Source organism: Rutidosis leptorrhynchoides, chromosome 4 (assembly GCF_046630445.1).
Source record: "Rutidosis leptorrhynchoides isolate AG116_Rl617_1_P2 chromosome 4, CSIRO_AGI_Rlap_v1, whole genome shotgun sequence".
Taxonomy (NCBI): Eukaryota; Viridiplantae; Streptophyta; class Magnoliopsida; order Asterales; family Asteraceae; genus Rutidosis; species Rutidosis leptorrhynchoides.
In genome coordinates this window covers 365,720,096-365,747,928 of record NC_092336.1, presented here as the reverse complement: position 1 = coordinate 365,747,928, position 27,833 = coordinate 365,720,096, and the positions used below count along the sequence as shown (strand labels likewise).

Below are 27,833 nucleotides of genomic sequence, written 5' to 3'. Positions count from 1 at the left end.
ATGACAGCTTCACTCTCTCACTCAGAAATCTCAAACTTCCCATTTGGTCTCGTACCGTACATTGGTACTACACGACCACCCTACATAAGAGTCTTACACTTCCTTTCACCTCATCACCAGAATCTTCACGGAAAACATTCCGGAATTGTAACTCACAATCGTAATGCACGATCTCGAGTCGACATCAATAACCTGTCACTCTTCCTCGTTAGGAACTCCGAATACCTATTAAGGCTTAGCACAGTACATTCCGACACTTCGCTATTTATAACACCACCGGAGCTTCCTTGGGCGGCAGTAAAAACTCCCCCACTTAGAAATGTGGCTCCACATTCTCACCGCCAAGATGATAACATCCTGGGGAATTAGCATTCCACGAAACACATGACCATTCTCATCACTGGTCATCCACTCCAAATCACCACGAATTCACAACGGGCTCTCAGAGCCGACATACACATTCGCTTGAAGTGACGTACACGCGATAACATCGCACCTTCATACCATAATTACTATTAACAGTCCTTAATCGTTCGCAAAGCGAACTCCACTAAGGTTTCACATACATCTCTACAACTAGGCATATGCCACTCCGCTTAATCAGTCATGCATCTCAGTCGAGATCACCCGACCTTCCACTCAACGAACCTTTATCAACAATGGCTCACTCTCATGGTGAAGAGTGACCAATCCGACACAATAATTGCGTCGGCCGCAATATCAACAATTCATCATAATCTTTGGCCTAACCAAAGATTAAGTACATCACCGGCTCACCGGTCATCTTTACCCATCCATCACTTAAGGGCAACAAGATTCGCTCATCCGTCACTTCATAAGAAGTATTTATCACAATGCTCTTAAACTTCGACTTTCACAACCGTCGAATTACTATCACCCGTCGATCACTATTATAATCTCCGATGCTTCCAAGGGTATTTCACGATCACCCTAAGCACAAAGTGATCACACCACTACCGGAGTTGAACATTACACTAGCAGGTATAAAGAGGCACCTGACGCAGTGTCATGCAAACTCCCACCACCATCAACCGAATTTTAGAATCTAAATCTTTAGGTTCCATACATCCGATGTCACCCGTCTCTCTATAATAATGACCCGAAGTCATACCTACCCGACAACCTTACGGTTTATTGTCTTATCGAAAGTTCCTATCGATCACACGCTACCCGCAATTTCCACAAGGCCAAACGATATAGCCTCGCGAAACCTTTCATCTAACACTAAAGAGATGCTTGAAAACACCAAGTCTTACACCCTTTCGCACATCGACACATCCACCACTACAAGGGATATTCCATTAGGAATGTTACTCTATAATCCACAACACGCTAACACACTAACGCAATTACCGTCGTACGGGTCCCACTCCCATGAGTTTAATGACCCTAAGACTACTCGATTCGCCAATTCCAAGGCGACTCACAATTAGAATCCTAACACAATTCTCTAACCACACACTCTACCGAGTGTAACCCCGTTCTACAATCATTAGACTTACTACATCCCATTACGGGATTCAAGTCCTTGTCGCACACACATACACACTAATCGGTCATCCTAATTACGATGTGTAACTACAACCAATGACGATCTCAAAATGTACCCACTACGTAGGGTGACTAAATATGCGCCGAACACGTGAGTTGGCTCGCTCACTTAACTAACCGGATCCATCGTACACTTCCTGACTCACAAAGAACCTGTTGTGACAACAAGCACATCACTCGTGACTACTATATCCTAGGAACCAATAAAAGATTCCTAATTCATCCCGTTCTACCCCAACCATGCCACGTTTCCTCCGTTCGGTACTTGTCATGTCATGCTTAGTGTCAAGATACACTTTCGTAATAATGGTGATCGGTCATTATTACAAATGCGTACCTTACCATTTCTACATGGTCACACAATGTACTTTACCCGAACTGACGCAACATTCACACAAATAACACGCGATAACTCCTAGTACCCGAATGACCAAAGTCCTTATCGTGAACTTGACCACTCAAAACCGCTAAACATATGAATCTCTCCAATAGATTCATCCCTAGGATACCGCGCAAAAGGTACCTGTATATATACACTTATATACAATATAATAATAATTGTACACAAGTACACCGCAACCACAAGTCAACCTACATCCTAGGTGACTATCACTAAAACAATGTCCAAGTTCGCCTGCTTACATTAGGCACTAGCTATCTAAGGCACTAATTTACACGCGAAATAAGGCCCCATATAATCACACTTTGGACAAACACAAGTCCTAGTTAGTCACCTACTCTAAGGCACTAACAAATCTCAATCCGAACCGTATTCCTACAAGTCCCGCAAATAATACATAACCGCCAATAAGTCTAAGACTAGGCACCTACTCCAAGGTCACCTAATTCCCTTAGACTATGCTCTGATACCACTTGTAACGACTCAACCCGTTATCCAATCGAATACGTAGCAAAAGATTTTTTTTTTTTATTTCAGAAGGGTGCGCGGCGCGCAACCCTTTAGGTGCGCGGCGCGCACAAGGCCTGACAGCCTCTGTCCGGATTTTCCAAATTTTGATTAAAGATCTCCCACTTCCCGACACTTTTAGACGAAACGCTTTTCACAACACATTATAATAAACAAGACTAATGCATTCCAATAATAAAACGAGTTTTACAACACCGGGCCCACGTCGGCCGTTTTACGACTTTCGTACAAAATACAAGTTTCAATCCCAATTTACACTTAGACAAGTTAGGACTCTATAACCCAACCCGATACCAAAAGCATAATCCCGGGGACTACCAAATCCCCAATCCGCGTCCACATATCCAAAAGCTACCCCATCGAGCCCAAGCGCTCCTACGCAACTAGTCTAACAACTAGCTAGCCTCATAACAAAATACCTGAAAAAGGTAAACAACGAGAGGGGTAAGCATAAAGCTTAGTGAATGCAATAATTATACATATACATATATAATCTACTTACTTGCAAACACTTACACAAATACCGCATACATGCTAGCAATCTAATTAGCATACCATCGCAAGAATAAAGCTAATAATCTCCCATACCGTAAGCTAGCATAACAAATAGCATATATTCATCACAATATTAAATGCTAAATAAACAACACACACAATATGGTTAACCATTCTCGCGTCATGGTGCTACCGGCTCTTTGGTTCACACCATACGCATTTGTCATGATGCTACCGGCTCTTTGGTTCACATCACAACTCGAGTCATACTCACGCTAGAGTGCTACCGGCTCTTTGGTTCACACTCTAACAATGCTAAGGTGCTACCGGCTCTTTGGTTCACACCCTAACAAATCGTGCTATAGTGCTACCGGCTCTTTGGTTCACACTATAACACACGTACTATGACGCTACCTGCTCTTTGGTTCACATCATAGCACGCCTGCACATACTATAGCACTACCGGCTCTTTGGTTCATACCATAGCATACAAATAAATACATTATATACATATGCATATAATTATTCCACTCACCTTGGATTGCCCGCACAAGTCATGTATGTAATTCACATCCAAATGCAAACGAGCAAGCTTTACCTATAATACGCATATAGATATACACACAATCAACATACATTCTCTACAAGAGAATTCGACGCCAACACCCTTAACCGAGCATTTCTATCTAACACAACGACCCGCCCATTTAGTCACCTAAAATGGACTTCACCAATTACCACTACGGGTGGTAATTCTGACTCATTCAAACAAGTACAATTTAACCAAAATTATTCTTGACACCATTTAAGCCAATATAGGTCTTAACAAAATTGCTTATTAACCAATTAATCCAAAATTAAAGTCATTATCAAATTTGACCCATCTCATTTCACCCGTTTTGACATAAGTCCCGAAAACGCCCAAAATCACTAACGACTAGTGATTATAATTTCAAAACACCAATTAACACCCAAATCAAACATTTATATACTTGGTTCATCAAATCTTGACCTCATATCTTAGTTTGACTCCAAATCAAGGTTAACACTCATTTTAACCAACTAACATGTTCTTATGAACATCTAAGTCACTAATACATATACAATCTAGTGATTAACACCCAAACCAATGACAAAAACTTCCAAATTTGTCATCTAACCCTAAACCCACAATAATCGGGTTCACTTACACTAGCAATACAACAAAACCCCCAATTTCATGAGAAATGGGGTTTAGAACCCTTAAAAGCTCAAACCCTAAACATAAACAAGAATCTTACAATTAAATTCGGAGTTAGGGCTTACCAACACTACCAAAACGTAGCCAAGAACGAGATGAACAACGTTAACACTCGAGCTTTTGATTGATTCAAGCTTCTTCATCTCCAAAACCCCAAATCTCTCTCTAGAATTCTCTCTCTCTCTCTCTCTCTAAGATAGATGAGAGTGTTTGTGGATGTGAAAGTGATCCAAAAGTGGATCTAAAACTACCAATATGTCCACAGATCCGTCCTCAAGTGAAAAGACCAAAAAGCCCCTCATTTAACTCAAAAATAGAAAAGACATAAAACCTGTCTCAGGTGTGGTGCGCGGGGCGCACCCTTGAATGTGCTCGGCACGCACAAGGGTTTAAACCGATTCTGAAGTTCAGGGACTGATTATGACTAATCCTGATTCTGATGTAAATTCTGAAAATGCATAAGTGTTAGGTAGACCTTTTGTGGCGCTTTCTGGTGCACACATTTTCTGACACTTTCAGGAACATTTTCTGATGCACAAAATTCAGGATCTTACAGGAATGTAAATCAATCTTCGAATAAACTGACGAACCTTGTAGTTGATCAAATAAGTCGTCGATTCTCGGTAGTGGGTAATGGTTCTTGATGGTAAGTTTGTTCAACTCTCGGTAGTCGATACACAACCTGAATGTACCACCTTTCTTCTTGACAAACAAAACAGGAGCTCCCCATGGTGATGTGCTTGGTCGAATGAAACCATGCTCTAAGAGTTCTTGTAATTGGCTTTGGAGTTCCTTCATTTCACTGGGTGCGAGTCTGTATGGAGCACAAGCTATTGGTGCAGCTCCTGATACGAGATCTATTTGAAATTCAACAGATCGGTGTGGAGGTAGTCCCGGTAATTCTTTCGAAAATACATCGGGAAATTCTTTTGCGACGGGAACGTCATTGATGTTCTTTTCTTCGGGTTTGACTTCTTCGATGTGTGCTAGAATGGCATAGCAACCTTTTCTTATTAGTTTTTGCGCCTTCAAATTACTAATAAGATTTAGCTTCGCGTTGCTCTTTCCTCCGTACACCATTAAGGGTTTTCCTTTTTCTCTTACAATGCGAATCGCATTTTTGTAACATACGATTTCCGCTCTCTCCTTTTTCAACCAGTCCATGCCGATTATCACATCAAAATTCCCTAACTCTACTGGTATCAAATCAATCTTAAACGTTTCGCTAACCAGTTTAATTTCTCGATTCTGACATATCTTATCTGCTGTAATCAATTTACCGTTTGCTAATTCGAGTAAAAATTTATTATCCAAAGGCGTCAATGGACAACTTATTTTAGCACAGAAATCCTTACTCATATAGCTTCTATACGCACTCGAATCAAATAAAACATAAGCAGATGTATTGTCAATAAGAAACGTACCCGTAACAAGCTCCGGGTCTTCCTGCGCTTCAACCGCATTAATGTTGAAGACTCTTCCTCGGCCTTGCCCATTATTATCCCCCTGATTTGGACACGCATTTTTGTAATGGCCCTTCTTTCCGCATCTGAAACAGGTAATGTCGGCATAACTTGTTCCGACATTATTTGTTCCCTTAGCCATTGATCCGTAGATTTCACACTTTGTCGCACCATGGCCTTTTTTTTACACTTAGTACACACTGCCGTACAGAGCCCAGTCGGATGGTATCCTTCACACCTCTGACATGGTTTCTACCTCTTGTTGTTATTGTTGGGATTGTTGTTGTTACGGTTGTTATTGTTGTTGAAGCGGTTGTTGTAGTTGTTGCTGGGGTGGTTGTTGTTGTTGCGTTTGTTGTTGCGAAAATTTATGCGATTGTAGTTGTGATTGTTGTGTCGATTGTTAAAATTGTGACCCTTGTCACTGGTTTCTTCCCACTTTCTCTTGATTTGTTTCGTGTTGGCTTCTTCGGCCGCCTGCTCTTTAACTCTTTCCTCAATCTGATTTATGAGTTTATGAGCCATTCGACTCGCCTTTTGTATGGAGGCGGGCTCGTGTGAACTTATATCTTCTTGGATCCTTTCTGGTAACCCTTTTACAAATGCGTCGATTTTCTCCTCTTCATCTTCGAATGCTCTTGGGCACAATAAACACAACTCCGTGAATTGTCGTTCGAATGTGGTAATGTTGAAACCTTGTGTTCGTAATCCTTTAAGCTCTATTTTGAGCTTATTGAACTCGTTTCTGGGACGATACTGCTCAGTCATCAGATGTTTAAATGCTGACCATGGTAGTGCGTACGCAGCATCTTGTCCCACTTGCTCTAGGTAGGTATTCCACCATGTTAACGCAGTACCTGTGAAGGTATGCGTAGCGTACTTTACTTTGTCTTCTTCAGTACACTTACTTATGGCAAACACCGATTCAACCTTTACGGTCCACCGTTTCAATCCAATTAGACCCTCGGTTCCATTGAATTCCAAAGGTTTACAGGCAATGAATTCTTTGTAGGAGCATCCTACACGATTTCTTGTGGCATTATTTGTATTGCTAGATTCAGAGTTATTGTTGTTGTTTTGCATTTTGCGAAATGCCTGATATGAGATGTGTTATAAAAATGAAATCTTGTGGTCTATTATTATGATTTGATAATATATAGGTTAAACCTATAACTCACCAACATTTTTGTTGACGTTTTAAGCATGTTTATTCTCAGGTGATTATTAAGAGCTTCCGCTGTTGCATACTAAAATAAGGACAAGATTTGGAGTCCATGCTTGTATAATATTGTGTAAAAACTGCATTCAAGAAACTTATTTTTGATGTAATATATTCTTATTGTAAACCATTATGTAATGGTCGCGTGTAAATGGTATCTTTTAGATTATCAATATTTGATAATCTACGTAATGCTTTTTAAACCTTAATCGATAAAATAAAGGTTATGGTTATTTTAAAAATGATTGCAGTCTTTGAAAAACGTCTCATATAGAGGTCAAAAGCTCGCGACGAAATCAATTAATATGGAACGTTTATAATCAATATGAACGGGACATTTCACCCGTTTACTAAGTCGTCCATTGTCCGTTTTGTAAACACGCATTTAACATCAGTATTCCCAAAATACGTTCAGTTTGTCACTTCTTTTCTTTTTACTCTCTCCATTGAAGTAAAAATTCAAACTACGGTCGTGATTATACACTTTTAACCCTTTTAAAACGTAAACACGCACCAAAAAAACCCACTTTCGTGTATGTTTGAACGAAAGTCTATGAAATTCGAGGTATACATGTTGATGATCACGCAGTTGGACAACCGAACATCCTCTACAATAACTAACAATGAGGTAAAACCACTTTTACAAGTTACTAATTCATTATTTCTTATAGATATATATATGTTTATATGTTGTTCGTGTTTTTAGTTTTAGATGTGTTGCTATATTGAATAAAACTAAGAAAACTTGTTTTTTGCTTGATACGTCCCTGTGCGTACGCAACACGCACCATGCCCCATGATACACGTATGATGCGTGTGTGTCTGGTTTGTGCATGTTTCGAGCTGCTTACAGTTTATCTCAGTTTGTTGTTTGATTTATGTTCTTTTTGCTTTGTTTTCAAGGTATTTAATATATACCGGCTATGCTTATCCTAAAGAATAGTTTGGCTACAACCAGAAGCATAGAAATTCAGTTGACTAAAACACATCAGGCTATATTTGAATGGACGATTTTCAGGCCATGGTTAGATGTCTGGTGCATAGACAACGACTCGAGCTATGTACACGCGATACTTAAAAAAAACGTAGACGACCTACTAGGGCCAATGCCCCTCCGTTTATGGGTGACCTTTGGTATGCGTTGTCCCGTAAGGCATCTTGTGAGGTTCAGGAGACAGGAGTTCCGTTTGATGACGGGATTTAGATTCGGTTTCATTACTGACATGAACCATTACATTCCTATAGAGGTTAGGAAGAACAAGCCTCCTGTTAGAGTTTGATTTTTCCCTGAACGTGACGTCGTTATGAAATTGACTATTGGTGATCTCAATGCCCGTTTTGAGGATGATTAGCTAGCAATCACTAATGAGAATCGTATCTGGTTTCCTATTATCTACATATTATTGAGGATTTAAATGGTTTGGGCCAGTATCCTTGGGCTTCTCGTATATGGGATTCTACTTACGAGTCGTTAGAAAACCCTTTTAAAGATGACGATATTCATATTCAGAGCGAGCGGGTGCTCGTAAGGGATATGTCATACACGTTGAGGGGTTTCGTTTAGTTGTTTAAGGTATAAATTGCTTTATGTTGTGTATTCTATGTTTTATACTATATTATTTTACTGCAATTTCTAAATTTATAAAATACATACTTAGATTTAGGAGATATACCAGTACTAACCACACATACAGCCTTATGCCAGAAAGGAAGATGATGAAATTCTGAGGGCATCATACTGGAAGTGGTTGAAGAAGGAACCCAAATTTCATAAGGTTGCGTGGATATTAGACTTGGTGAGTACTTTGTTTGATAATAATACACACATTCTCTAGATAAGACTGATTGTTATATTTTTTTAACCTTTTTTGATCTCATGAGCGGTGAGGTGTTTCCAGGAGATGTTTTCGAAACCACCTTCATTTGCGGAGCTATCCAGACCCATTTTGAGAACACCGGGGCGCTAGAGACCTTCTGACCTCCATCCAAACGGTCCTGAATAACTCCGAAGATGAGGGAGGCGGTGAACGGTGTGGTGATGGCGATGACCAGGGAAGTGGTGGTGATGATGTTGTTGGTGGTGGTGATTGGTGTGGTAATGGCGATGAACGAGGAAGTAGTGGTGATTTTTGTGGTAGTGGTAGTGTTGTTGTTGGTGGTGATGATGTTGGTGGTATTCATGCAATAAATAAAACATAAGTAAGTTGCCTGATACATTCGATATTTAAGTATTGGTTTGGAATTTAACGTGTTGCTAATCAACAAAAATCTGGGAAAAGTAAGATTCAGGACTCTAGTATTGCCTTTTATGATCTTGATATTCGACAAAATGTCAGAAAATCTTATCCAGCAAATTCCATCATTATCTTGTGCAACACGCACGACACACGAACCAACACACACTGTGCGTGGTGTTCAATGCATGATACATGTTGGGTGGTATACTAGTATAACCAACAACAATGCTCGGTGAGCACGCATTACGCACCAAGATACATGCATCATGCATGGTGCGTGATGCATGGACATAGGGCATTTTTGTAACTATGGTAATTTAAGGGCATATTGTTAAACATTTTCGGAAATGGGGGTATTTTGACCAATTTCCCTTCTTCTTTTTTTCAGGACCAAAAGACTTAGGTCTTCCTAGTCCATCATGGATTACCGGCTCAACATTAGCATCAAACAATAATCCACACATTATTTTAAAAAGAGGGATGCTCTATGTGTAAAGACTTATACGCATGCGTTGTATCATACTCTTTGGAACTTGGAGCTACCTTCTCTAACATCGTATCCTTGTACAAGTGATCACACGATTTGAATTCTCCATCGATACCTGAGAGAGTAAATGCGAGTGAATTCTCCATTGATCGTGTTTGGTTCGGCGATTTCTTTGGTTTTGATTATGGTTAGGTGTTTAATTTATTGTTATGGCTTGTGCGGTGTGTGCTCTCTTTGTTATCGGTTTTGGTGCTCCCTTAGTCTTGTTAGCTTGTTAGGTTTAAGTTTTGCTTTTAGTTGCGAGGCTAGCGGAGTATTTTGTTAGGTTTTTTATCGTTTGATGAAAGTCCTTGGTAATATTGTATTCGTTTATTCACCCCAAAAATTATAATAAAATAAAAATAATCTTTCTCAACAAATGACTCGTCGTTGACAAGAATCTGGACATGCTTATCTTCTTCGATGAACATGATTCCAGAACTGGGAGAATCTTGGTGGCTCCAACACCCAACCACGTTTTCACTACCAACAACTGAATCAGTTTTATTGTTTAAAATACCAACATTATAGCAACTATTTGCAGTGGAAACTATTTAGATACTAGCAATTGAGGAATTTCCATCAAGTGCACTACTGTGAACACCACCTCCTTGATTGTTGTATTTGATAGAGGAAGCTTGTTCAAGGTCAGTTCCTGGAATTTAAGTACTTAGAACGAGGTAAAGAAAAAGGTCATTAGACCCTAACAGATAATATAAACTTTTTAAAAAAAATTCTTTTGGAGCTTTGCTAGAATGCTAGTGGACTTTGAATTCTTTTTTTTTTTGGGTTTTGATTGTTGTTTGTGGGCTTAGTTGTTTCTCGAATCTATGATTGTGTCTGTATATATAAATAAAAATTGACCCCCATCTTGTGATCTAAACGGCCGATGAGGTTGCTCCCCTTTGGGCTGCCCCTAGCTTGTTCATCCTCTTTAACCAATCTCCATTTGTAACGACCAACATTAAAATTGAAGACTAACTTGTGATCAATTTCCGAAGTGGGTATTTTAAATTCGAATACTTTTCTGTCAATTTCCAAAGTACAATGTATTTAGCATTCTCCCAAGTACTGTTTGGACCATCCAGAATTGTTTGAACACATGCCAAAGATCAGTCAATGTCCAGAATTTTGTAAATTTATGGAACGTGAAGGATGTAATTTGGGTCCCGTAGAATCCCGACGAGTAAGACCATGAAAACTGATTACGAAACTTGAACGCCACCCTCGTAAATTTGGTGTACTCTCTCGCACTCGAGTAAGATCGCAAAATGAAATATGCTGCTCAGTCGCTCACTGAAGTTAATTCTCTAATTCTAAAAAGTAAACCACCATTCTCTTCTCAAGATGATGGCATATCGATTCAGTTCAATTATGTATGGTGATAAAAACTAGGGAAAAGTATATGAAAATACATCGAACTTTCACTAAATTCCTATTGTATGCATTCAACTTTGAAATCTCCTATTGTATGCATTTAACTTTCTAAATTGTTCAATTGTATGTATTTAACCTGTTATAATATGTAACCTTCAATTAGATATTTACATTTTTAGTCCCTCATTTTTGTAAATCCTAATTTCAGTGGTCCTTTCATCATATTTGTTAAATGTTCATCTTCCTTCCGTTATAACTATGATTATATATATATATATATATATATATATATATATATATATATATATATATATATATATATACATTTAAAAGTGAGGATTTTGATTCTTAATGACGTTAATATACATGAAGCTTGAAACGCATTCCAATTATTTATATACATGTTAAAATTCTACTACAATTATAATCCAACAAGTCAACTAACCTATACTTCATCCTCTACTTGTATTAGATAGAATGAAGCAGTAGCAGTAGAGATGAGACCCACAAGAATATAGTGAACTTACACATAAATTTTCTCAATCGATTAAAAAAAACTTAACAGTTAAACACCGATTGTACACGAATCAGCTTGAGCAACGATTTTCAACTCTTGAGAAGATTCAATATCTAAAACGGCAGCAAAATTCTTAGACAGATGAAAAAGTGACACTTTGAACATATGAAAAATTTGATTTATGAAGCGTTTTGGATGATGATTTCTACATAAGATTTGTTTAAAACATCAATCAAACACTCAATACTATCCTTTAACATTTAAAAATTATAGAATCACTCAAATTGATTCGTTGACTTTTTTTGACTCGTGATGAACATCAGATCTGATTTTTTTTTATTTTTTTTTTATCGATTGAAGGTTCAAACAACTTGAACCAATATCAAGAAACTCGGATCTATGCTTAAATTGTTCTCAGAATGGCTAGATTGTTTCGAGGACCAAATCGGTTTGAGTTTTCAGTTATGAAGAAGAACATGAACTGGATAGTTATGGATAGTTATAAATCTGAGTTTGGTGATCGAATCCTATGAATGTAGAGTGTTTGGTTTAGCTTTAGGTAGATCTGGATTTAATAAGTCATCATTTTTTGATTTGAAATTTTGAGATGTGATGAATGTTGAAGAATAGTACAAGCATGAAACCTGAATATGAATTTATTTACATTTTGTTTTCTGAAAATAGATAGAAACTAACCGTCGTTATGATTTCGTTAAACAAATTGATGTTTATTTTGATTTCGTTATGTTGAGGACTAATTACGTCAAAAAATTAACTTTGGTAACCTGCTACCTGATTAATAAGTCATGGATTGCATATGTAACGACCCTGGAATTTCCAACGTTTATTTATTAATAATAATTATTATTAATACGTGTGATAAAACGAATGTATGTTATTACATTTACATGTTGCCATGATTGCCCGAACTTGACTTTTAAGTGCCCGAAACGTCTTTGTGACACACGAAACTTCACGAATAATATTTTCAAGTATTATTTGCATTCATGATTAAGTTTTATTAATCATTTTAATTAACTAAAGTTATTAGTTAGTTACTTGGGCTTTAATTGGATTAACTTGTTATTATTGGAACTTGGACTTGTTTTAAGTTAATGGACTCATGAATAAAGACTCATAAGCCCACCCTACATCTTAATGAACTACTTAGCCCATGTCTTTCAAAGTGTAAGTATTATTTGGAGAGTAACTAGTTAGTTTAATGCTTAGGAATCTTGTTACTTCTCCTCCCCATGCACATACCACCTTGTAACCAACTTTAATGAGCTTTACGTGCTAGAAACCATTGAATTAAACTCCCTCCCCTCCCCTTTGCAGCTGACCGAAAGTTTGGGTGCCCTTTAGGGGTGTTATTATTTCAAATTTCCATTACTACTTACTCACAAATCCTCTCACTCTCACACACACTCAAGTTACTTGCATTTTCTCTCAAATCTTTTCTCTCTTTTCTCTAGTTCTTGTAAGTAATCTTGAAAACTTTTTCTCTTCTTCTTTTCTTCTTAAAACCGAATTTATACAACCCATAATCATCATCATACTTTGTTTGTTTTAATCTTTGTTTACTTGTGTTGATTTCTAGTAGTGGTTAGTTATTTACTTACTTGGTTTCAAGAATCTAACTTACTAGTTTTATTCTTCATTTTATCTTGTTAAAACAAGAACAACAAGAACATATACTTTCTAGTTATGTTCTACATTTGTTATTTTTAAAAGATTAATGTTCATGTGTTGATAAACTCATGCTTGTAAGTCATGTTAGTAAACTTTAAAGTTTACTTTCTTAAAGATCAAACTTTGGTTTGAATCTTTAAAGTATGAACAACAATGAACTAATTACTTGTTTAAATTAGTTTGTTACTTCATTTACTTGCACTTTAATTTCATGTTGTTGGTTGTATTTGGTCAAATGTTACTAGTTAACTTTGATCTCATTAATCTTGAACTTAAAGTTAACTTTGAAAGTTCAAGAACATGCAAATAAGTTTTCTTTAAAAATAACTTTGTATACTTATGCTTGATCTAGACTTTTGAGTCTTGGATCTTCAAGATCTAACTAAGAACTATGTTCTACATCTTAAGATCTTGATTAGTTAGTTTATTTTCAAGTTTAGAGTTCAATATTTCTATTATAGTTCATGTAAGTGTCAAATCTAAGACTTTGATGTAACTTTGGTTCATCAAACTACATGCAACTCTTAAGTGAGTTGTGCTTCATGTCTTAGACTTGCACTAGGGTTATGATGGTCAAGACTTGGTTAAGATGATGTAGATACATCAATGAGTTGTACACTTGAAGCTATATGCATCAAGGATGAGAACCATGATGAACATCAAGCACCAAGACCACCGGAACTCACTTAAACTTACTGTTTCTGTCCAAACCCTACTGACCTGCTGTTTCTGTAACAGACCAGTAGACCTGGGCTACTGAGACCATGATTTTTAGATAGAACTTTTCGAGTAGATAACTTTTCATATAGGACTCGTCTTAATCCGAGTTACGGTTTAGGATTTATGGCCCTCCGATCGTCACTATGTCCTTTAACGTTGTGCAGAAATTTCTGACCTACTCGCACTTAGACCGTCACCACGGTTAAACGAAGACGAGTTTGTTTCTGTAAATTTTACCACACTTAAGGAACTCATATACGGAGCCATGGCCACTGGTCTCACCTTAATTCAGTAAGGGTAGAGGCCGTGGTGACTGACTGAAGTCAGCCTTTGTTTTAAACTACTTTCATAAACGAAACTTACTTTACACCTTTTGTTAAATGATGAATGATGATGACCCTTAAGACCTTATTTACATACTTTTAAACCTATTAAGACGATTTACTGACTTAGTACTATTTGCCTTAGGTTGAGGACCTTCGGACCAATTACTTGCACACCTTTTCCGAACCGACTTTACGACTACATTATCATTGTGAGTTATAGCATTCCCTTTTTACTTTAACTTATTTTGGGAACTGAGAATACATGCGGATTTTATGTTTTACATACTAGGCACGAGTACTTAAACTTATATATGTGTGGGTTATACAACGGCATAAACATTCCCTTTAGCTCGGTAACGTTTAATCATTGGTTTTTGAACCGTGAACGCGAATCTTAGATATGGATCCATAGGATTTGACATCCCCACTCGGGCTAGTCGCGCTAGCATTTAACGAGTGTTTAATACTTCGTAAACATACGCACTTGCCAAGTGTACTTTCAGGGGGTATAAACGTTAAGTTAGTTACCAAGTGCCCACGGTTAACATATACTTTATCATACTGTTTTGAAACGCTCTTTGTAGCACTGAAATCTCGTGGCCTACCTTACTTACTGTTATACTTAAACTATAGCTCACCAACCTTTGTGTTGACGTTTTAAAGCATGTTTTTCTCAGGTGCTTGAGGTTAGCTTCCGCTGTGTACTAGTCGTGCTGTAGACACCCGCTGCTTAGAGTTGTCATCGCATGAACTACTTTACCTTGCATTCAAACTTTAGTACTTTTGAACTATGACTTGTAACGACCATTGTGGTCACATACACTTATTATTTGCTTCTACTTAGTGAAGCATGCTTTTGAAATGTAAAACATTTGATGTCGGTTATGACATCACCTTTTTATCGTGAATGCAACTTCTTTAATTACAGCATATAGTTCTTAACCTTGTAATGATCCTGTTGTTGATGATTCGTACACGATGGTTTAATTACAGCATATAGTACAAAACCTCCATATTTTCCCCCAAAACCTTCGTATTTTGCCCAAAAACCTTCAAATATTGCTCAAAAAACTCTATATTTTACCCAAAAACCTCTATATTTTGCAAAAAAAAAATTCCCTACGTTTTAAAAAAAATTCGCCCCGGGTGAAAAATTTCCCTGAATCTAGCAATTAACCACAGCATTACACGTTTCCTTTCATCCGTCTAAATCTACTTCTACTTCTACTCTATATATTAATATTAAAGCAAAGCTTTAATTGAGTCAGATTTTAAAATATTCAATTACAAAAACAGATACCCACCCTTAAAAGAGTATATTCTTGATTGATCCAATGGATCACATTTATCTGATGTCAGAATACTATATCTGATGTTAGATTTAAGTGTGTTTCCTAAAATACCCTTTTAACACCTCAACTATAACCCGTCTTTTTCCTATTGAACCAGATGTAACTTCCCACTTCTAACTCCCATTTCTGAATCCCCATCTGTAACTACCCATTTGTATCATGAAGAATTCTTATCGATCATTGCATTTCACTCATGATGCTTTTATCTGTTCAGAACCAAAATTAAACCCACAATTCTCCCAATTTCATCTTTCCTAACAGAAAATAAGGGTTCTATATATCACTATCTAAAATACATGTTATTCATAGATTCATCCTGTTTTGTTACGCTAATCAACGATTCAACAGTTTTTGAAAATTAGGGTTCGATGCATCCTTGAAACGATACAATAATTCGTGTTTCATCACTTTATGAAGATTATGGTTCGATACATTCTGTTTTGAGCACATTAGGGTTCGATGAATCAATATTTGATACAATAAAGAACAATTCATCTTCCTTAATGCTTCATGAATCTCCATGGATTTATAAGGTTTGATTTCTATTCTTTCTTAGGTTTGAGTCTAAAATTTATTTGATGGTTAATCTATAGTTATTTTTCATGAAGGTTATGGAAGCAACTTACAATCAATCTTTGAGGCTGCTGGAATATGGTTAGTATCTAAATTTCTAATTGCAACAAGTATTTTGAGAACTCTATTATTTAATGGTAATCATTATCACCATGTAATATAAATTGAAGTCCTGTTTTCTTTTTTTTTCTTTCTTTCTTTTTTTCCTTTTTTTTTCATATCTTCTTACACTTGTCAGTAACAAAATTTAGTGCATTTGTTTGATCCATTCTTTGTATATAGATGCATATATATAAACTGTCTTGTAGTAGATTTTGATTTGTTATGTCTTAAAAGTATAGAAAATCAATTGTCTTTGCAATTGCATTATTGTTTTTTTATAGTATACTGTTACCACACGTTGATGCAGGATTTTTATGAAGATTTGTTTGAAGATCTGGGCAAGTATGGGGACATTGAAAGTTTCAACATATATTTGCTTATGGGCAAACTGGCACAGGGAAAACATACACCATGGAAGGAGAATGTAAGAGGGCCAAGGTATTGTTTTACATCCTACAAGTTAACGGTTCAGGTGTCCAATTAAGTACTTATATTAGCTGTTTGCTAATGCTATATTGTTAATGCATTTGCAGAGTGGGCCAAATGGTGAGTTGCCATTAGAAGCAGGTGTAATACCGAGATCTGTGAAACAAATATTTGATACATTGGAGGGTCAGAACGCGGAGTACAGTGTTAAAGTTACATTTTTAGAGCTGTATAATGAAGAAATTACTGATTTACTTGCACCTGAAGAAATATCAAAATTTGGTAATGATGATAAACAGAAGAAAATTTTACCTTTAATGGAAGATGGTAAAGGTGGAGTTCTTGTTAGAGGTTTAGAAGAGGAGATTGTAACGAGTGCTAATGAAATATTTGCATTACTCGAAAGGGGTTCTGCTAAACGTCGAACTGCTGAGACTTGTTAGGACTAATCGGTTATGTTTGGACTAATGGTAGTGCTACAAGTTTTATTTAAGATACTTTGGTCAGTAGGTATATTAAGTATTAGTTGTTTTAATTAAATGTTAAATTAGCTAGTTTGGAATCAATATTCAGTATGTTGGAATTGGTATTCCGTATTGACCGTGACAGGTAGTTTTGACGGTTGGCGAATTGCACGTGAGTGATTGGGATGACCGACTCGGAATTAGTAAGTAGGATAGTGCTACTTTTATGGTTTTGTTTGGCTATATATAATATATAAAGCCACCTTCTATTGTCAATTAATATATGTGAAGTAAAAATGTAGTCCATATATCATTCGGCTCTTTATATTTGTTATCAAAAGTTGCTTTTATTTTTTTCTTAGTCTTAGAGTTTGTGAGTTAAGGGACCTGTGTCCCAACACTTGGTATCAGAGCTAAGGTGCGGCTTCAATCAGGGTCATGTTGTTTTTATGATGAAACTGAACCGGGTACAAGAAATCGTTAGAACCAGGGGGGTTTGTTTTCTTGGGCGGTGTAAGAGTTTCATGAGAAGAAATTAAACCGGGGACAAGAAATCGCTAGAGCCCATGGCCAGGGTTTGTTTTCTTGGGTGGTGAAAGGATTCTTTGAGCAAATTGATCCTAGAAAAAGTTGAAGCTGTAAAGGGTGTATAGAGGTTGCCTAAATTTGTTCGTGAAAAGAGACTAACCGGTGGAGGTACAAGAAAACGTGATAGCGTGTTCTGCTTGTTTTCTTGGGCGGTGTAAAAGGCTCTTGGAACAAGTTTGTGAAATGGAGAAGACACACAGTGTATACATTGTGGCTATGGAGGTTCAAACCGAGATGGCTGTGGACGTGACCGGGGAAAAGGTCGGGAGTCCGGGTGAGCCGAGATGGTGTTGAACAGTTCAAACCGAGATGAGTGTGGACGTGACCGGGGAAGAGGTCGGGAGTCCGGTGAGTCGAGATGGTGTTGAACATGTCCAGGAGAGCCGCGTTATATGTCACAAGTGTGATGAACGGGTAGCGGGAACAAACCGATTAGGAGGGTGATTGTTAGGACTAATCGGTTATGTTTGGACTAATGGTAGTGCTACAAGTTTTATTTAAGATACTTTGGTCAGTAGGTATATTAAGTATTAGTTGTTTTAATTAAATGTTAAATTAGCTAGTTTGGTTTATATGCCTTTGTATCTATGTATATGTTTTTAGGCTATATATATGTACCGATGTATATGTTTGTATCTATATATGTATCTATGTTTCTAAGTGCATGTATTGGTGTATGTATGTTTGTCTGTCTTGTATCTGTACCTAGGTATATATATCTACGAATGTATCTATATGTATTTATGTTTAAGCATGAGTTTTTTTTTTTTTTTTTTTTTTTTTCATGCTTTCGTGTGGTATATATATATATATCGATGTGTGTGTCTGTGTGGGTGGGTATATATATATATATATGTATATATATATATATATATATATATATATATATATATATATATATATATATGTATATGTATATGTATATGTATATATTTTGTTTGTCTGTATGTCTACCTGAAATTAAATGGTTATGTGCACTATTTTATTCATGCTCTTTGCCCTACTGTTGTGCATTACTGCTATATGTGTCCCCTTTATGGTTACTGTGTATGGTTGCTTCTTGCTAGGCGCTCATTACTCGTACAGGTACGTATCATTTGCCCTCTCTATTTCGTTCTTATGAGCTCTTCGGGCCGGAGGTCCTTTAGGAAGCAATCTCTTTTGCGCTAGAGTAGAGGGAGGGACGACCTTATCTAGGCGCGGGTTCTATACCCGCGGGTGGAGTAGTGACTTCCTTCTAATCTAGGGTACGAGGAATGATTGTCTACACTCACCTCCCCCATACCCCACTTTCGTTGGATTGGGTATTGTTGTTGTTGGAATCAATATTCAGTATGTTGGAATTGGTATTCCGTATTGACCGTGACAGGTAGTTTTGACGGTTGGAGAATTGCACGTGAGTGATTGGGATGACCGACTCGGAATTAGTAAGTAGGATAGTGCTACTTTTATGGTTTTGTTTGGCTATATATAAAGCCACCTTCTATTGTCAATTAATATATGTGAAGTAAAAATGTAGTCCATATATCATTCGGCTCTTTATATTTGTTATCAAAAGTTGCTTTTATTTTTTTCTTAGAGTTTGTGAGTTAAGGGACCTGTGTCCCAACAAGACTCTCTTAAATAAACAATCAAGGTTAAAATAATTCTTAAGATGTTTCAATATTTTGATAACTCACTATCATTACTAATATGGTTTGGTTTTATGTTTTCAGTCGGTCACATTCTCTTTTTTCGATTACTATACACATTAAAGAGGCAACACCAGAGGGTGAAGATCTTATAAAATGTGGAAAGCTAAATCTGGTTGATTTAGGTGGGTCAGAAAACATTTCTCGCTCAGGTACACGTGAGGTAATAATTCAAGAAATCTTCATTGATTATTATTTGTGTTTTTATATTCAAGTTACTGCAAAGTTTATTTAATTTTAATCATTTGTTAAGTAAGTAAGTTCATTGTAATTCTCAGGGTCGTGCAAGAGAAGCTGTAGAAATCAACAAAAGTTTACTTACTTTGGGACGAGTAATAAATGCTTTAGTGGAGCATGTTGGACACATTCCTTATAGGTTATGAATATTATGCTAAACATTTTGAATCATGTTTTGATTTACTTGCACTTGTCCTTATGTTTTCTTGAACTTTAACAAAAGTGATAATATTTTTAGAGTTGTACTTTACGCTTTGTTTGTCATATGTGGCCAATAGGAAATGCTATATCAATGAAATGTGCCAATATTAACTTTCAGGGATAGCAAACTGACCCGTTTGCTTCGTGACTCATTGGGTGGAAGGACAAAAACTTGTATTATTGCTACTGTTTTGCCAGCTGTTCATTGTCTCGAAGAGACCTTGATAGCATTAGATTATGCACATAGGGCAAAGAATATAAAGAACAAGCCAGAGGTATATTCACTGTGTATTTATTTGTTGACTTGTGTTTGACTGTTTGTATGTATCATATCAAACATGTCTAAATGTAGGTCAATCAGAAGATGATGAAAACAACTCTAATTAAGGATTTGTATGGTGAAATTGAAAGACTTAAAGCTGATAAGAAATTGTCTTGAATACAAATGCCTTTGAGATCTGCAATGGGAATTGATTTCAAACATCAAGTGTAATTGTATCTATTGATAATTGTCTCTTTCAGAGATTTATGCTTCACGTGAGAAAAATGGAGTATATCTACCAAAAGAGCGATATTATTAAGAGGAAATGGAACGAAAGGTACCGAGATCCTTTGTTTTTACATTATCATTGGGATCTATAAAATATTTTGCCTCATAATGTTCTGATATACCATGTAGCTGCTATAATTATGTGTTCCAGGTTCCATTTTCGTTTATACAAATAACTTGTGATCAAATTTTTTGTAGTTCACAATATCACATCACTGATTACTCACACCTGTTTGTTGATACATTTTGTTTGTTCAGTCAATGGCAGATCAAATTGAGCAAATGGGAATAAAGATAGAGAATCAACAAAAGGTGTGATTTTCACTATTGATACTGGTTTAGCAATTTTTTATCCTTAATGTTCTATGTGTGTACTTTCTTTTTCTTACTTGTTTGTTTTGTCCCAGCTATATGAAGAATTAAAAACTCAATTTGATGCCCGAGTAGAAGAGTGTTCTGACTTAAGCAACAGACTTAACACGACAAAGGTATATAAAAGACTTGTTATCAGCTGCATATTTTGTACTACGTAGTATTGTCTTTGATGAATGACTGTTTTTCTTAGATAGTATATAATTATGTAACTATAATTATAATTATAATTATAACTATAATTTATAATTATAACTATAATTATAATTATAATTATAATTATAATAATTGTTATCTTTTGTAGACCAATTGAGACCAGACCAACAGGGTATTGGCTGATACTGAGGAAACATTAAAAAAATGTCAATATGCTCTCAAGGAGCGAGATTTTGTCATTTACGAACAGAAAAAATCAGGTATAAACATGTGACTTATTTTTTTATTAATTATTATTCTTGGTGTCGATAGTTTTTGTATCTTGGTGTTTTTAATCGCTGTTTACACAGAAAATGCTTTGGCTCATCAAGCATGTGTTCTCCGGTCTGACTTAGAGAAATCTCTTAAAGACAATGCATCATTGTTTATGAAAATTGGTATGAACTCTTTCTTTAATACATATATACATAAATACTTATAATAGCATATATACATAATCACACAAGAACAAGCTGTATTAAATATTAAAAATGTGAACTTTTGGACATCTGACTATTATCTTTTCACTTTAATTCAGCAAGAGAGGATAAACTGAATGTTGGTAATAAGTCAGTTGTAAATAAGTTTGAAGCTGAGCTGGCACAAGATGTTGGCTCACTTTAAGTTATCAGCGCTGAATGCTGAACTTTTCAGCATTCAGCATTTATACATCCGTGGTGGTCATATGTGGCGTCGTTCAATTCAACCACACAAAACTGCTTGTATTTATACAAAACTAATAACCAACATTCAGTGTTAAACATTCAGTGCTTCAACTGAGGTAGTTCATTTATCGTTTTTAGACTATTTAGTTATTAGTTTTTTGTTTTGTGTTTCGAAATGGCAATTGGCTATCCATGTTCAAGTTTGAGCACTTACAAGATTTGATTTGTATCATTCACATGTAAACCTTATGGCTTCATGCTTAGCTAAGGAACCATTAATATTTTTAACTGTATGAATACTTACTGAAAGATGCCCTCTTTCAAATTGATTACAGTAATTTACATTTAATCTATGTGTTGGTGTTTAGCAGTGTGTTGGTTTGACAAGGGTATTAAAATGTACTCTTTTGAGAATTTGGTACATCACGCTTAACTCTGACGTTGGATTTTAGGTAATGCTACTGAGTTTATTATTTCCTTCACTTTTATTTAGGGATTTGTTGTTTTATGACTTCTAGGTTTTGATTAGGGTTTAAATTCCGCGATTGTTTGATTTGATTTATGGTCTGGCAACATTCAATATCCATAAAATTTTTAAGGGAGTAAAACCAATGCGAACTTCCTACAAATCAAAAGCTATGAAATCATTTAAAGAGCGGTTTGGAAGATCTACCGATTACAATGATTACTGAAATCATTTTTTGGTTAACATTTTAATCCTCTAAAACAAACGACTTTATCATTCATGCCATCATTACACTTGTGTAGTTTTGTGTAGCTCCGAATATAATAATTTTTTCGCAATATTTTTACTTGTAACCACAAAATGCAACAAAAAGTAAGTGTATACCTCTCTGTGATTGTTAACCACTTAATCTAAAAGAAAATATGTGCATCCATTGATGAATGCTTCAGCTTGTCAAAAGGCAAAAGGGGCTTCTCCTGTTGAACAGGTCAGCTTAGCATTTCAACAGATCAGTTATCGTATTGAACATCATGTTCTCTTATGATTGTTTTGGTTTGACTGTTTGATAGAAATTTGCTTTTGTGCACTAACGTACTCATCTATAAAATATAATAAATGCTCCGGTGTTCATTTTTTTTTTTTTGGCTTCGAATATAATCTTTTTGTAGAGGACGATGTTTCATACTACTGAAGGATTTGAAGAAACAACATTCATTAGAAAATATATATTTCTTGACAATTATATGATAAAGGTAATCCTACAATTGAAATTATCCTTCACCTTCGCGCGCATATGTACATTTAGTAAGTTACAGTGATCCTACCTTTACTCTTCAAACGTTTAATTAACCTAAACGTCAGTTGTGTTGTTCTTGTAAAACATGTAGTTGGTATAATTACTTTATTACAGTTATATCATAAGAAATGATACATTTTACCCATTTACTTATGAAGACGTTGATTTGGATAGTTTTTTTTAAAAGGTCATATAGTTAAAAAAAAATGACCTGTTAAGCCATTAGTGTTGTATAGATGCTAACCGTATATTCGTATACCCTTGTCGTAGGTCCTAACCGTATTAACCTGTTGCGGTTAACCTGTTACAACCGCAGAAATATTGGTCAAGATCGATAAAGCTATTTAGAAGCAGTTCATCTTCTTACTCAGGAGATATTGAATCATTTAAGAAGCATGTAATCGGTTCATCTACTATTAAAGCGATTAAAAAGTCGGAAATGAATTAATCTACTACTAAAAATTGAATCGTATAATAGTATACTGTGTGTTTGAGAAGCCAGTCTAGACCTTTGATATGAGTTGAAGGCTCTAAGATATATCAATTTGAAAGACGGCATTTTTTAGTATAGCGTGTGTGTGAGAAGGTAGTCTTATAGACTACTGAACCATTTAGGTGGAAACCTTTTAGTTGTGTATAATTGTACTACTTTTGAATTGTATTGCAACATAGGTTTGCCCAAGAACCGGTGATCCAAAGAAGCTCACGTTTTATAAAAGGTGTGATGGTGCATATCACTATTATTGTCAGCACACACCACACAAGGTAGCATCTGGACATTTCAGCTCTGGTATTTAATTTTTAAAAGAGTTTTCACGATGTTTCTAATCTTTTGGAATATTGCAGAGTGTTAGTAGTAGGGGACTTTATTTGTGCCCCAAGCATACTAAGTGTCACATCTGCGCATCTATCAGTCTCTAGGTTTAAGTCTGAGGTATCATTTGCTTATAACAAGAGGTAGCAATTACCCGTTTATTTATGAATGGGTTAGTTGTGTTGTATCTATGTTATGTGATGCTTGTGGAAGAGCCTATAGGAAAAAATCTTCACAAGGTCAACGAGGAAAAGCTCCCCCGCGTCAAGTCTACAGGCCAACGGGCAAGACCATCCAATCATCTTTTGAGAATACATATAATCTTCCAAAATAGACTGCGGTTATTTGTCCAGAGTCTATATTGCCCTGTTTGCTTGAAGGTAGTTTTTCCCATTTAATAACATGAACTCTCACAAGTCACAATATGGTATTATAGTTTATATAGTTTATATATATATATATATATATATATATATATATATTTGTTTGAATAATTACAGGTGTATCGATGACACCCATGGTTTGTTGTGACGTCTGTCAGCGTGGGTGCACTGTCACTGTGATGGAATTAGGTTTGCTTCCAACATCACTATGTTCTTAGTCTTACAGACCTATTGTATTTTTAAGTTTACAAATCAGCATCTTATATCAATATATCAATGAATAATTTCAGTGATGAAAAGTACATGCTATTTCAAGTGAATAATCACCTGGAATACAGATGTGCCGCATGTCGTGGAGAATGCTACCAGGTACGTATAGTTATACAACTACAAAAGTAAGGTCAATTTAGAGGTACAAATTCAAACCAGTTACCTATCTATGGGCAGATATTGATTTTGGTATATCTTAAACGGGAATGCATCAGATTAGTAAAATATCTAATAGGGAACGTGTCAAGTGGGTTGAAACTTGAAAGCAACCCACATAATTCTTGATGCATACAACCTCCTAAACTGTTCCGTTCAGAAGTATAGATCATTAGTGTGTTAATACTGTTTGCCCAATAAAAATTTTTACGCATTGATTACATATGAAATATTTAAAAGAAATGGAAGCAAAGTTTATTGGTCAATCCAAATCACCCATATGGATTGTCACTAAAAGTGACCAGTCAGCCTGAACGCATTTTCTGGTACCCAAATCCCGCCTGACACCCCATATTCCCTCCTATAGGTATCTTTTGTTGTTGATTTGACCCGTCTTTTACTTTTCAGATTAGGGATCATGAAGATGATGTTCAAGAGCTTTGGAGAAGGAGAGACAAAGGGAGTTTAATTGCTATCCTAAGGGCCGTTGTTGGGTTGCTAAACCAAGAAGAAATATTTTCTATTTCACCTTATTCTGACGATGGCGGACCTCCGATAAAGAAAGAATATCGCCATTCATTGAAGTTCTCTTTATAAGTGTTAGTTGATAAATCTCGCAAAAAAAGAAGGAATATGTAAAAAAAAAAAAAAAATCTGCAAACAAGGAATATTGGAAAAGCTGGTGGCCACGTGTGAATTCTTTCAAGGCAAGGGGCGGCCTGATTCGACATTGCAAACAAGGAATATGGTAAGGAAAAGGGAATTTATGCACGTTTATTTGGTACAAGTGAACAAAGTGACACACAATCTTATCATAAAGATGAATATGAGGAGTTCTATAGAAATGGACGACCTGATACTCCAATTTTGACCATGAGATCCCAAAATATAAGATTGTGAATTAGGTTCCGGTGAAAATAGAGGGCAGAAATTTGAAAGACAAAATGAAAAGCTATAGGCCGCATCAAGTGACCCTGTAGATGACATAGGAAAAGAGTATCAAAACCAATAGCACTAAAAAGTTGGTTGTACACTTGGGTAACAGAAATAAAAGTACAACCAATTCTCCAGGTTGCATCAAACTCTTTTGCAGAGAAAATTTGACTACTTCCAATGGTATATCTTTTTTTATTTTTTGTAAATTTTCTAATAAGTATATTGTATTAGGGTATATTATACTTTCGTAGTGGCTATGTTGTCATGAGGTGGTAATTTCAACCCATTTATTAATGAAAGGCCATTATAAGTTTTGTGTCTAATAGGTTGGGTGAATATGTAATAGAAGAGCCATGTCAGAAGAAGTGTATTTGCGATGTATTTCGTTGTATTCAAAACTTAAAATATTTCTGAACTATTATGGTATTATTTATATAAATTATAATAACATTTGACTCGCTATATATTTATAGAAATGACAAGTTTTTGGACAAGTGTTTCTAGCTTAACTAAATGTGACTGAATTATTTCAAGCCATGTAGAATTCTGTATTGATGGAGTGCCGAAGTATTATATTTGTTAATTATCCCGTTTACTTTTATAAAGATTATTATTATTATTATTATTAAGAACTAAGCACTCAGAGTTTAGCAGTGATTGGGTTACCCGGTTGCCATTTCCCTTTGGTCAGATTAAATTTGGGCGAAAAGATAAAATGAGTTGGCGCTATACATCATCTAGAAGATAGAAGATAAAGATGATGGTCAAATAATGCTTACATGTTCTTCGTTTAATGCATTTTTAGAAGTTGTGAAACGTAGGAGCTTGCCATGGCAGAATTCTAAAATTGAATGTATCCATTCGTTTCAGCTAATTTGAAAGATTCATTCAATTCAATGATCTCAATGAAAATAACTGGAAAGTTGTTGTTAGTGCTGATTGTTCAAGATGAACTTGCAAGGTGGGGATGAACTTAACATGGTTGAACGAGACATGATAAGATTGATAAGAGACGACTATTGCACCTATATTTGTTGTTGATGTTGTGGGTCGAACAAATTTCCGAAATCCAAAGTTGCAAAAGAAAAATAAAACAATAGTGTTGAACATTATTTCTTTAATTGTGTTTTGTGCCGGATATAATCAGATGTTGTTCAAGGGGTGGAACCCACGCTAGAGAATCTTGGTCTAATGTTTGTCCCTTCAAGTTGCTTTATTATGAGTAACTAAACATTACTATGTAAACTGTTTTGACTTCTTAACAACCTAATAAATGCTTCACGTTATTTTTTGAAAAAGCTTTGACTTCTCAATACAAGTATATGTAAGTAAACATAACAAACTGATAAACCAATTACAAACTTGCTAAGTATTGTATAATTATGTGTTCATTTGTAAGCTACTTTTATATATATATTAATGGTGTATCCTAGGAGATACACGCATAAAAACATCATTTGTTACAGAAAAATTGATCAAATAGCACAAAATATAGCGACAATCAGTAATTGCCGCCCAGCGTCCATCAGGCCGCCCAGCATCAAGCGTAAGCCCTGCAGGTAGCTTCAATGCATAAGCCCTTTAATTCAGCGCGTGGAGGGCACGCAGCCACGTCAGCACACGCCACCGACATTCCAGATGCTTCACGTAACAGAGCCATTCAGTGATTGACACGTGTATCCCGAGAATTTCGGACGTTCCACGCCTATAAATAGACCCCCTGGGTCACCACCTATCACATCATAATTCTGAACTTCAGTCAGAGAGAAGTACACTTTCTCTCTCACACAGTTCTTTCTCAGTCTAAACATATACTAGCCGCTTAGCAGTAATGCGCTACACGGACCAATTTCAGATTTATCCACAGATTGATTGATGCCACTCCATGGATTAGTAATCCGTGTTCCGGGTCCGCAGAGATAATTTCTCGAGAGCAAACAACAATCAACATTACACGCCATACGCTAGGCAGCTTTTCTCTGTACTAGTACCTTACAGCCGCTATACGGAAAATCGTACTAACAGATGGCGCCACCCGTCTCAAAGACCACCAAAACCACCAAGACCACGAAGGCAACCGAAACAACTTCATCAAAAGCAACACTCGAACCAATCGATGAAAACCTCATTGCAAACATACCAGTTGATCAGCTAACTCTTGAAGAAACTTCAGTTGAAGAAGAAGATCCTTTGCATACCAACGCAGCAGATGATCAAGTTCATGAAACCATACCACGATTAAGAAAACCATTGATGGGAGGTTCCAGTACAGGAATGTGGAAAG

At 36.1% G+C, this 27,833-nt stretch overlaps 1 pseudogene; it reads left to right on the top strand.

Moving 5' to 3' along the window:
• Positions 1-7,840: 7,840 nt before the first annotated feature.
• LOC139841808 (kinesin-like protein KIN-5C) lies at positions 7,841-25,957 on the top strand (annotated as a pseudogene).
• Positions 25,958-27,833: the final 1,876 nt, after the last annotated feature.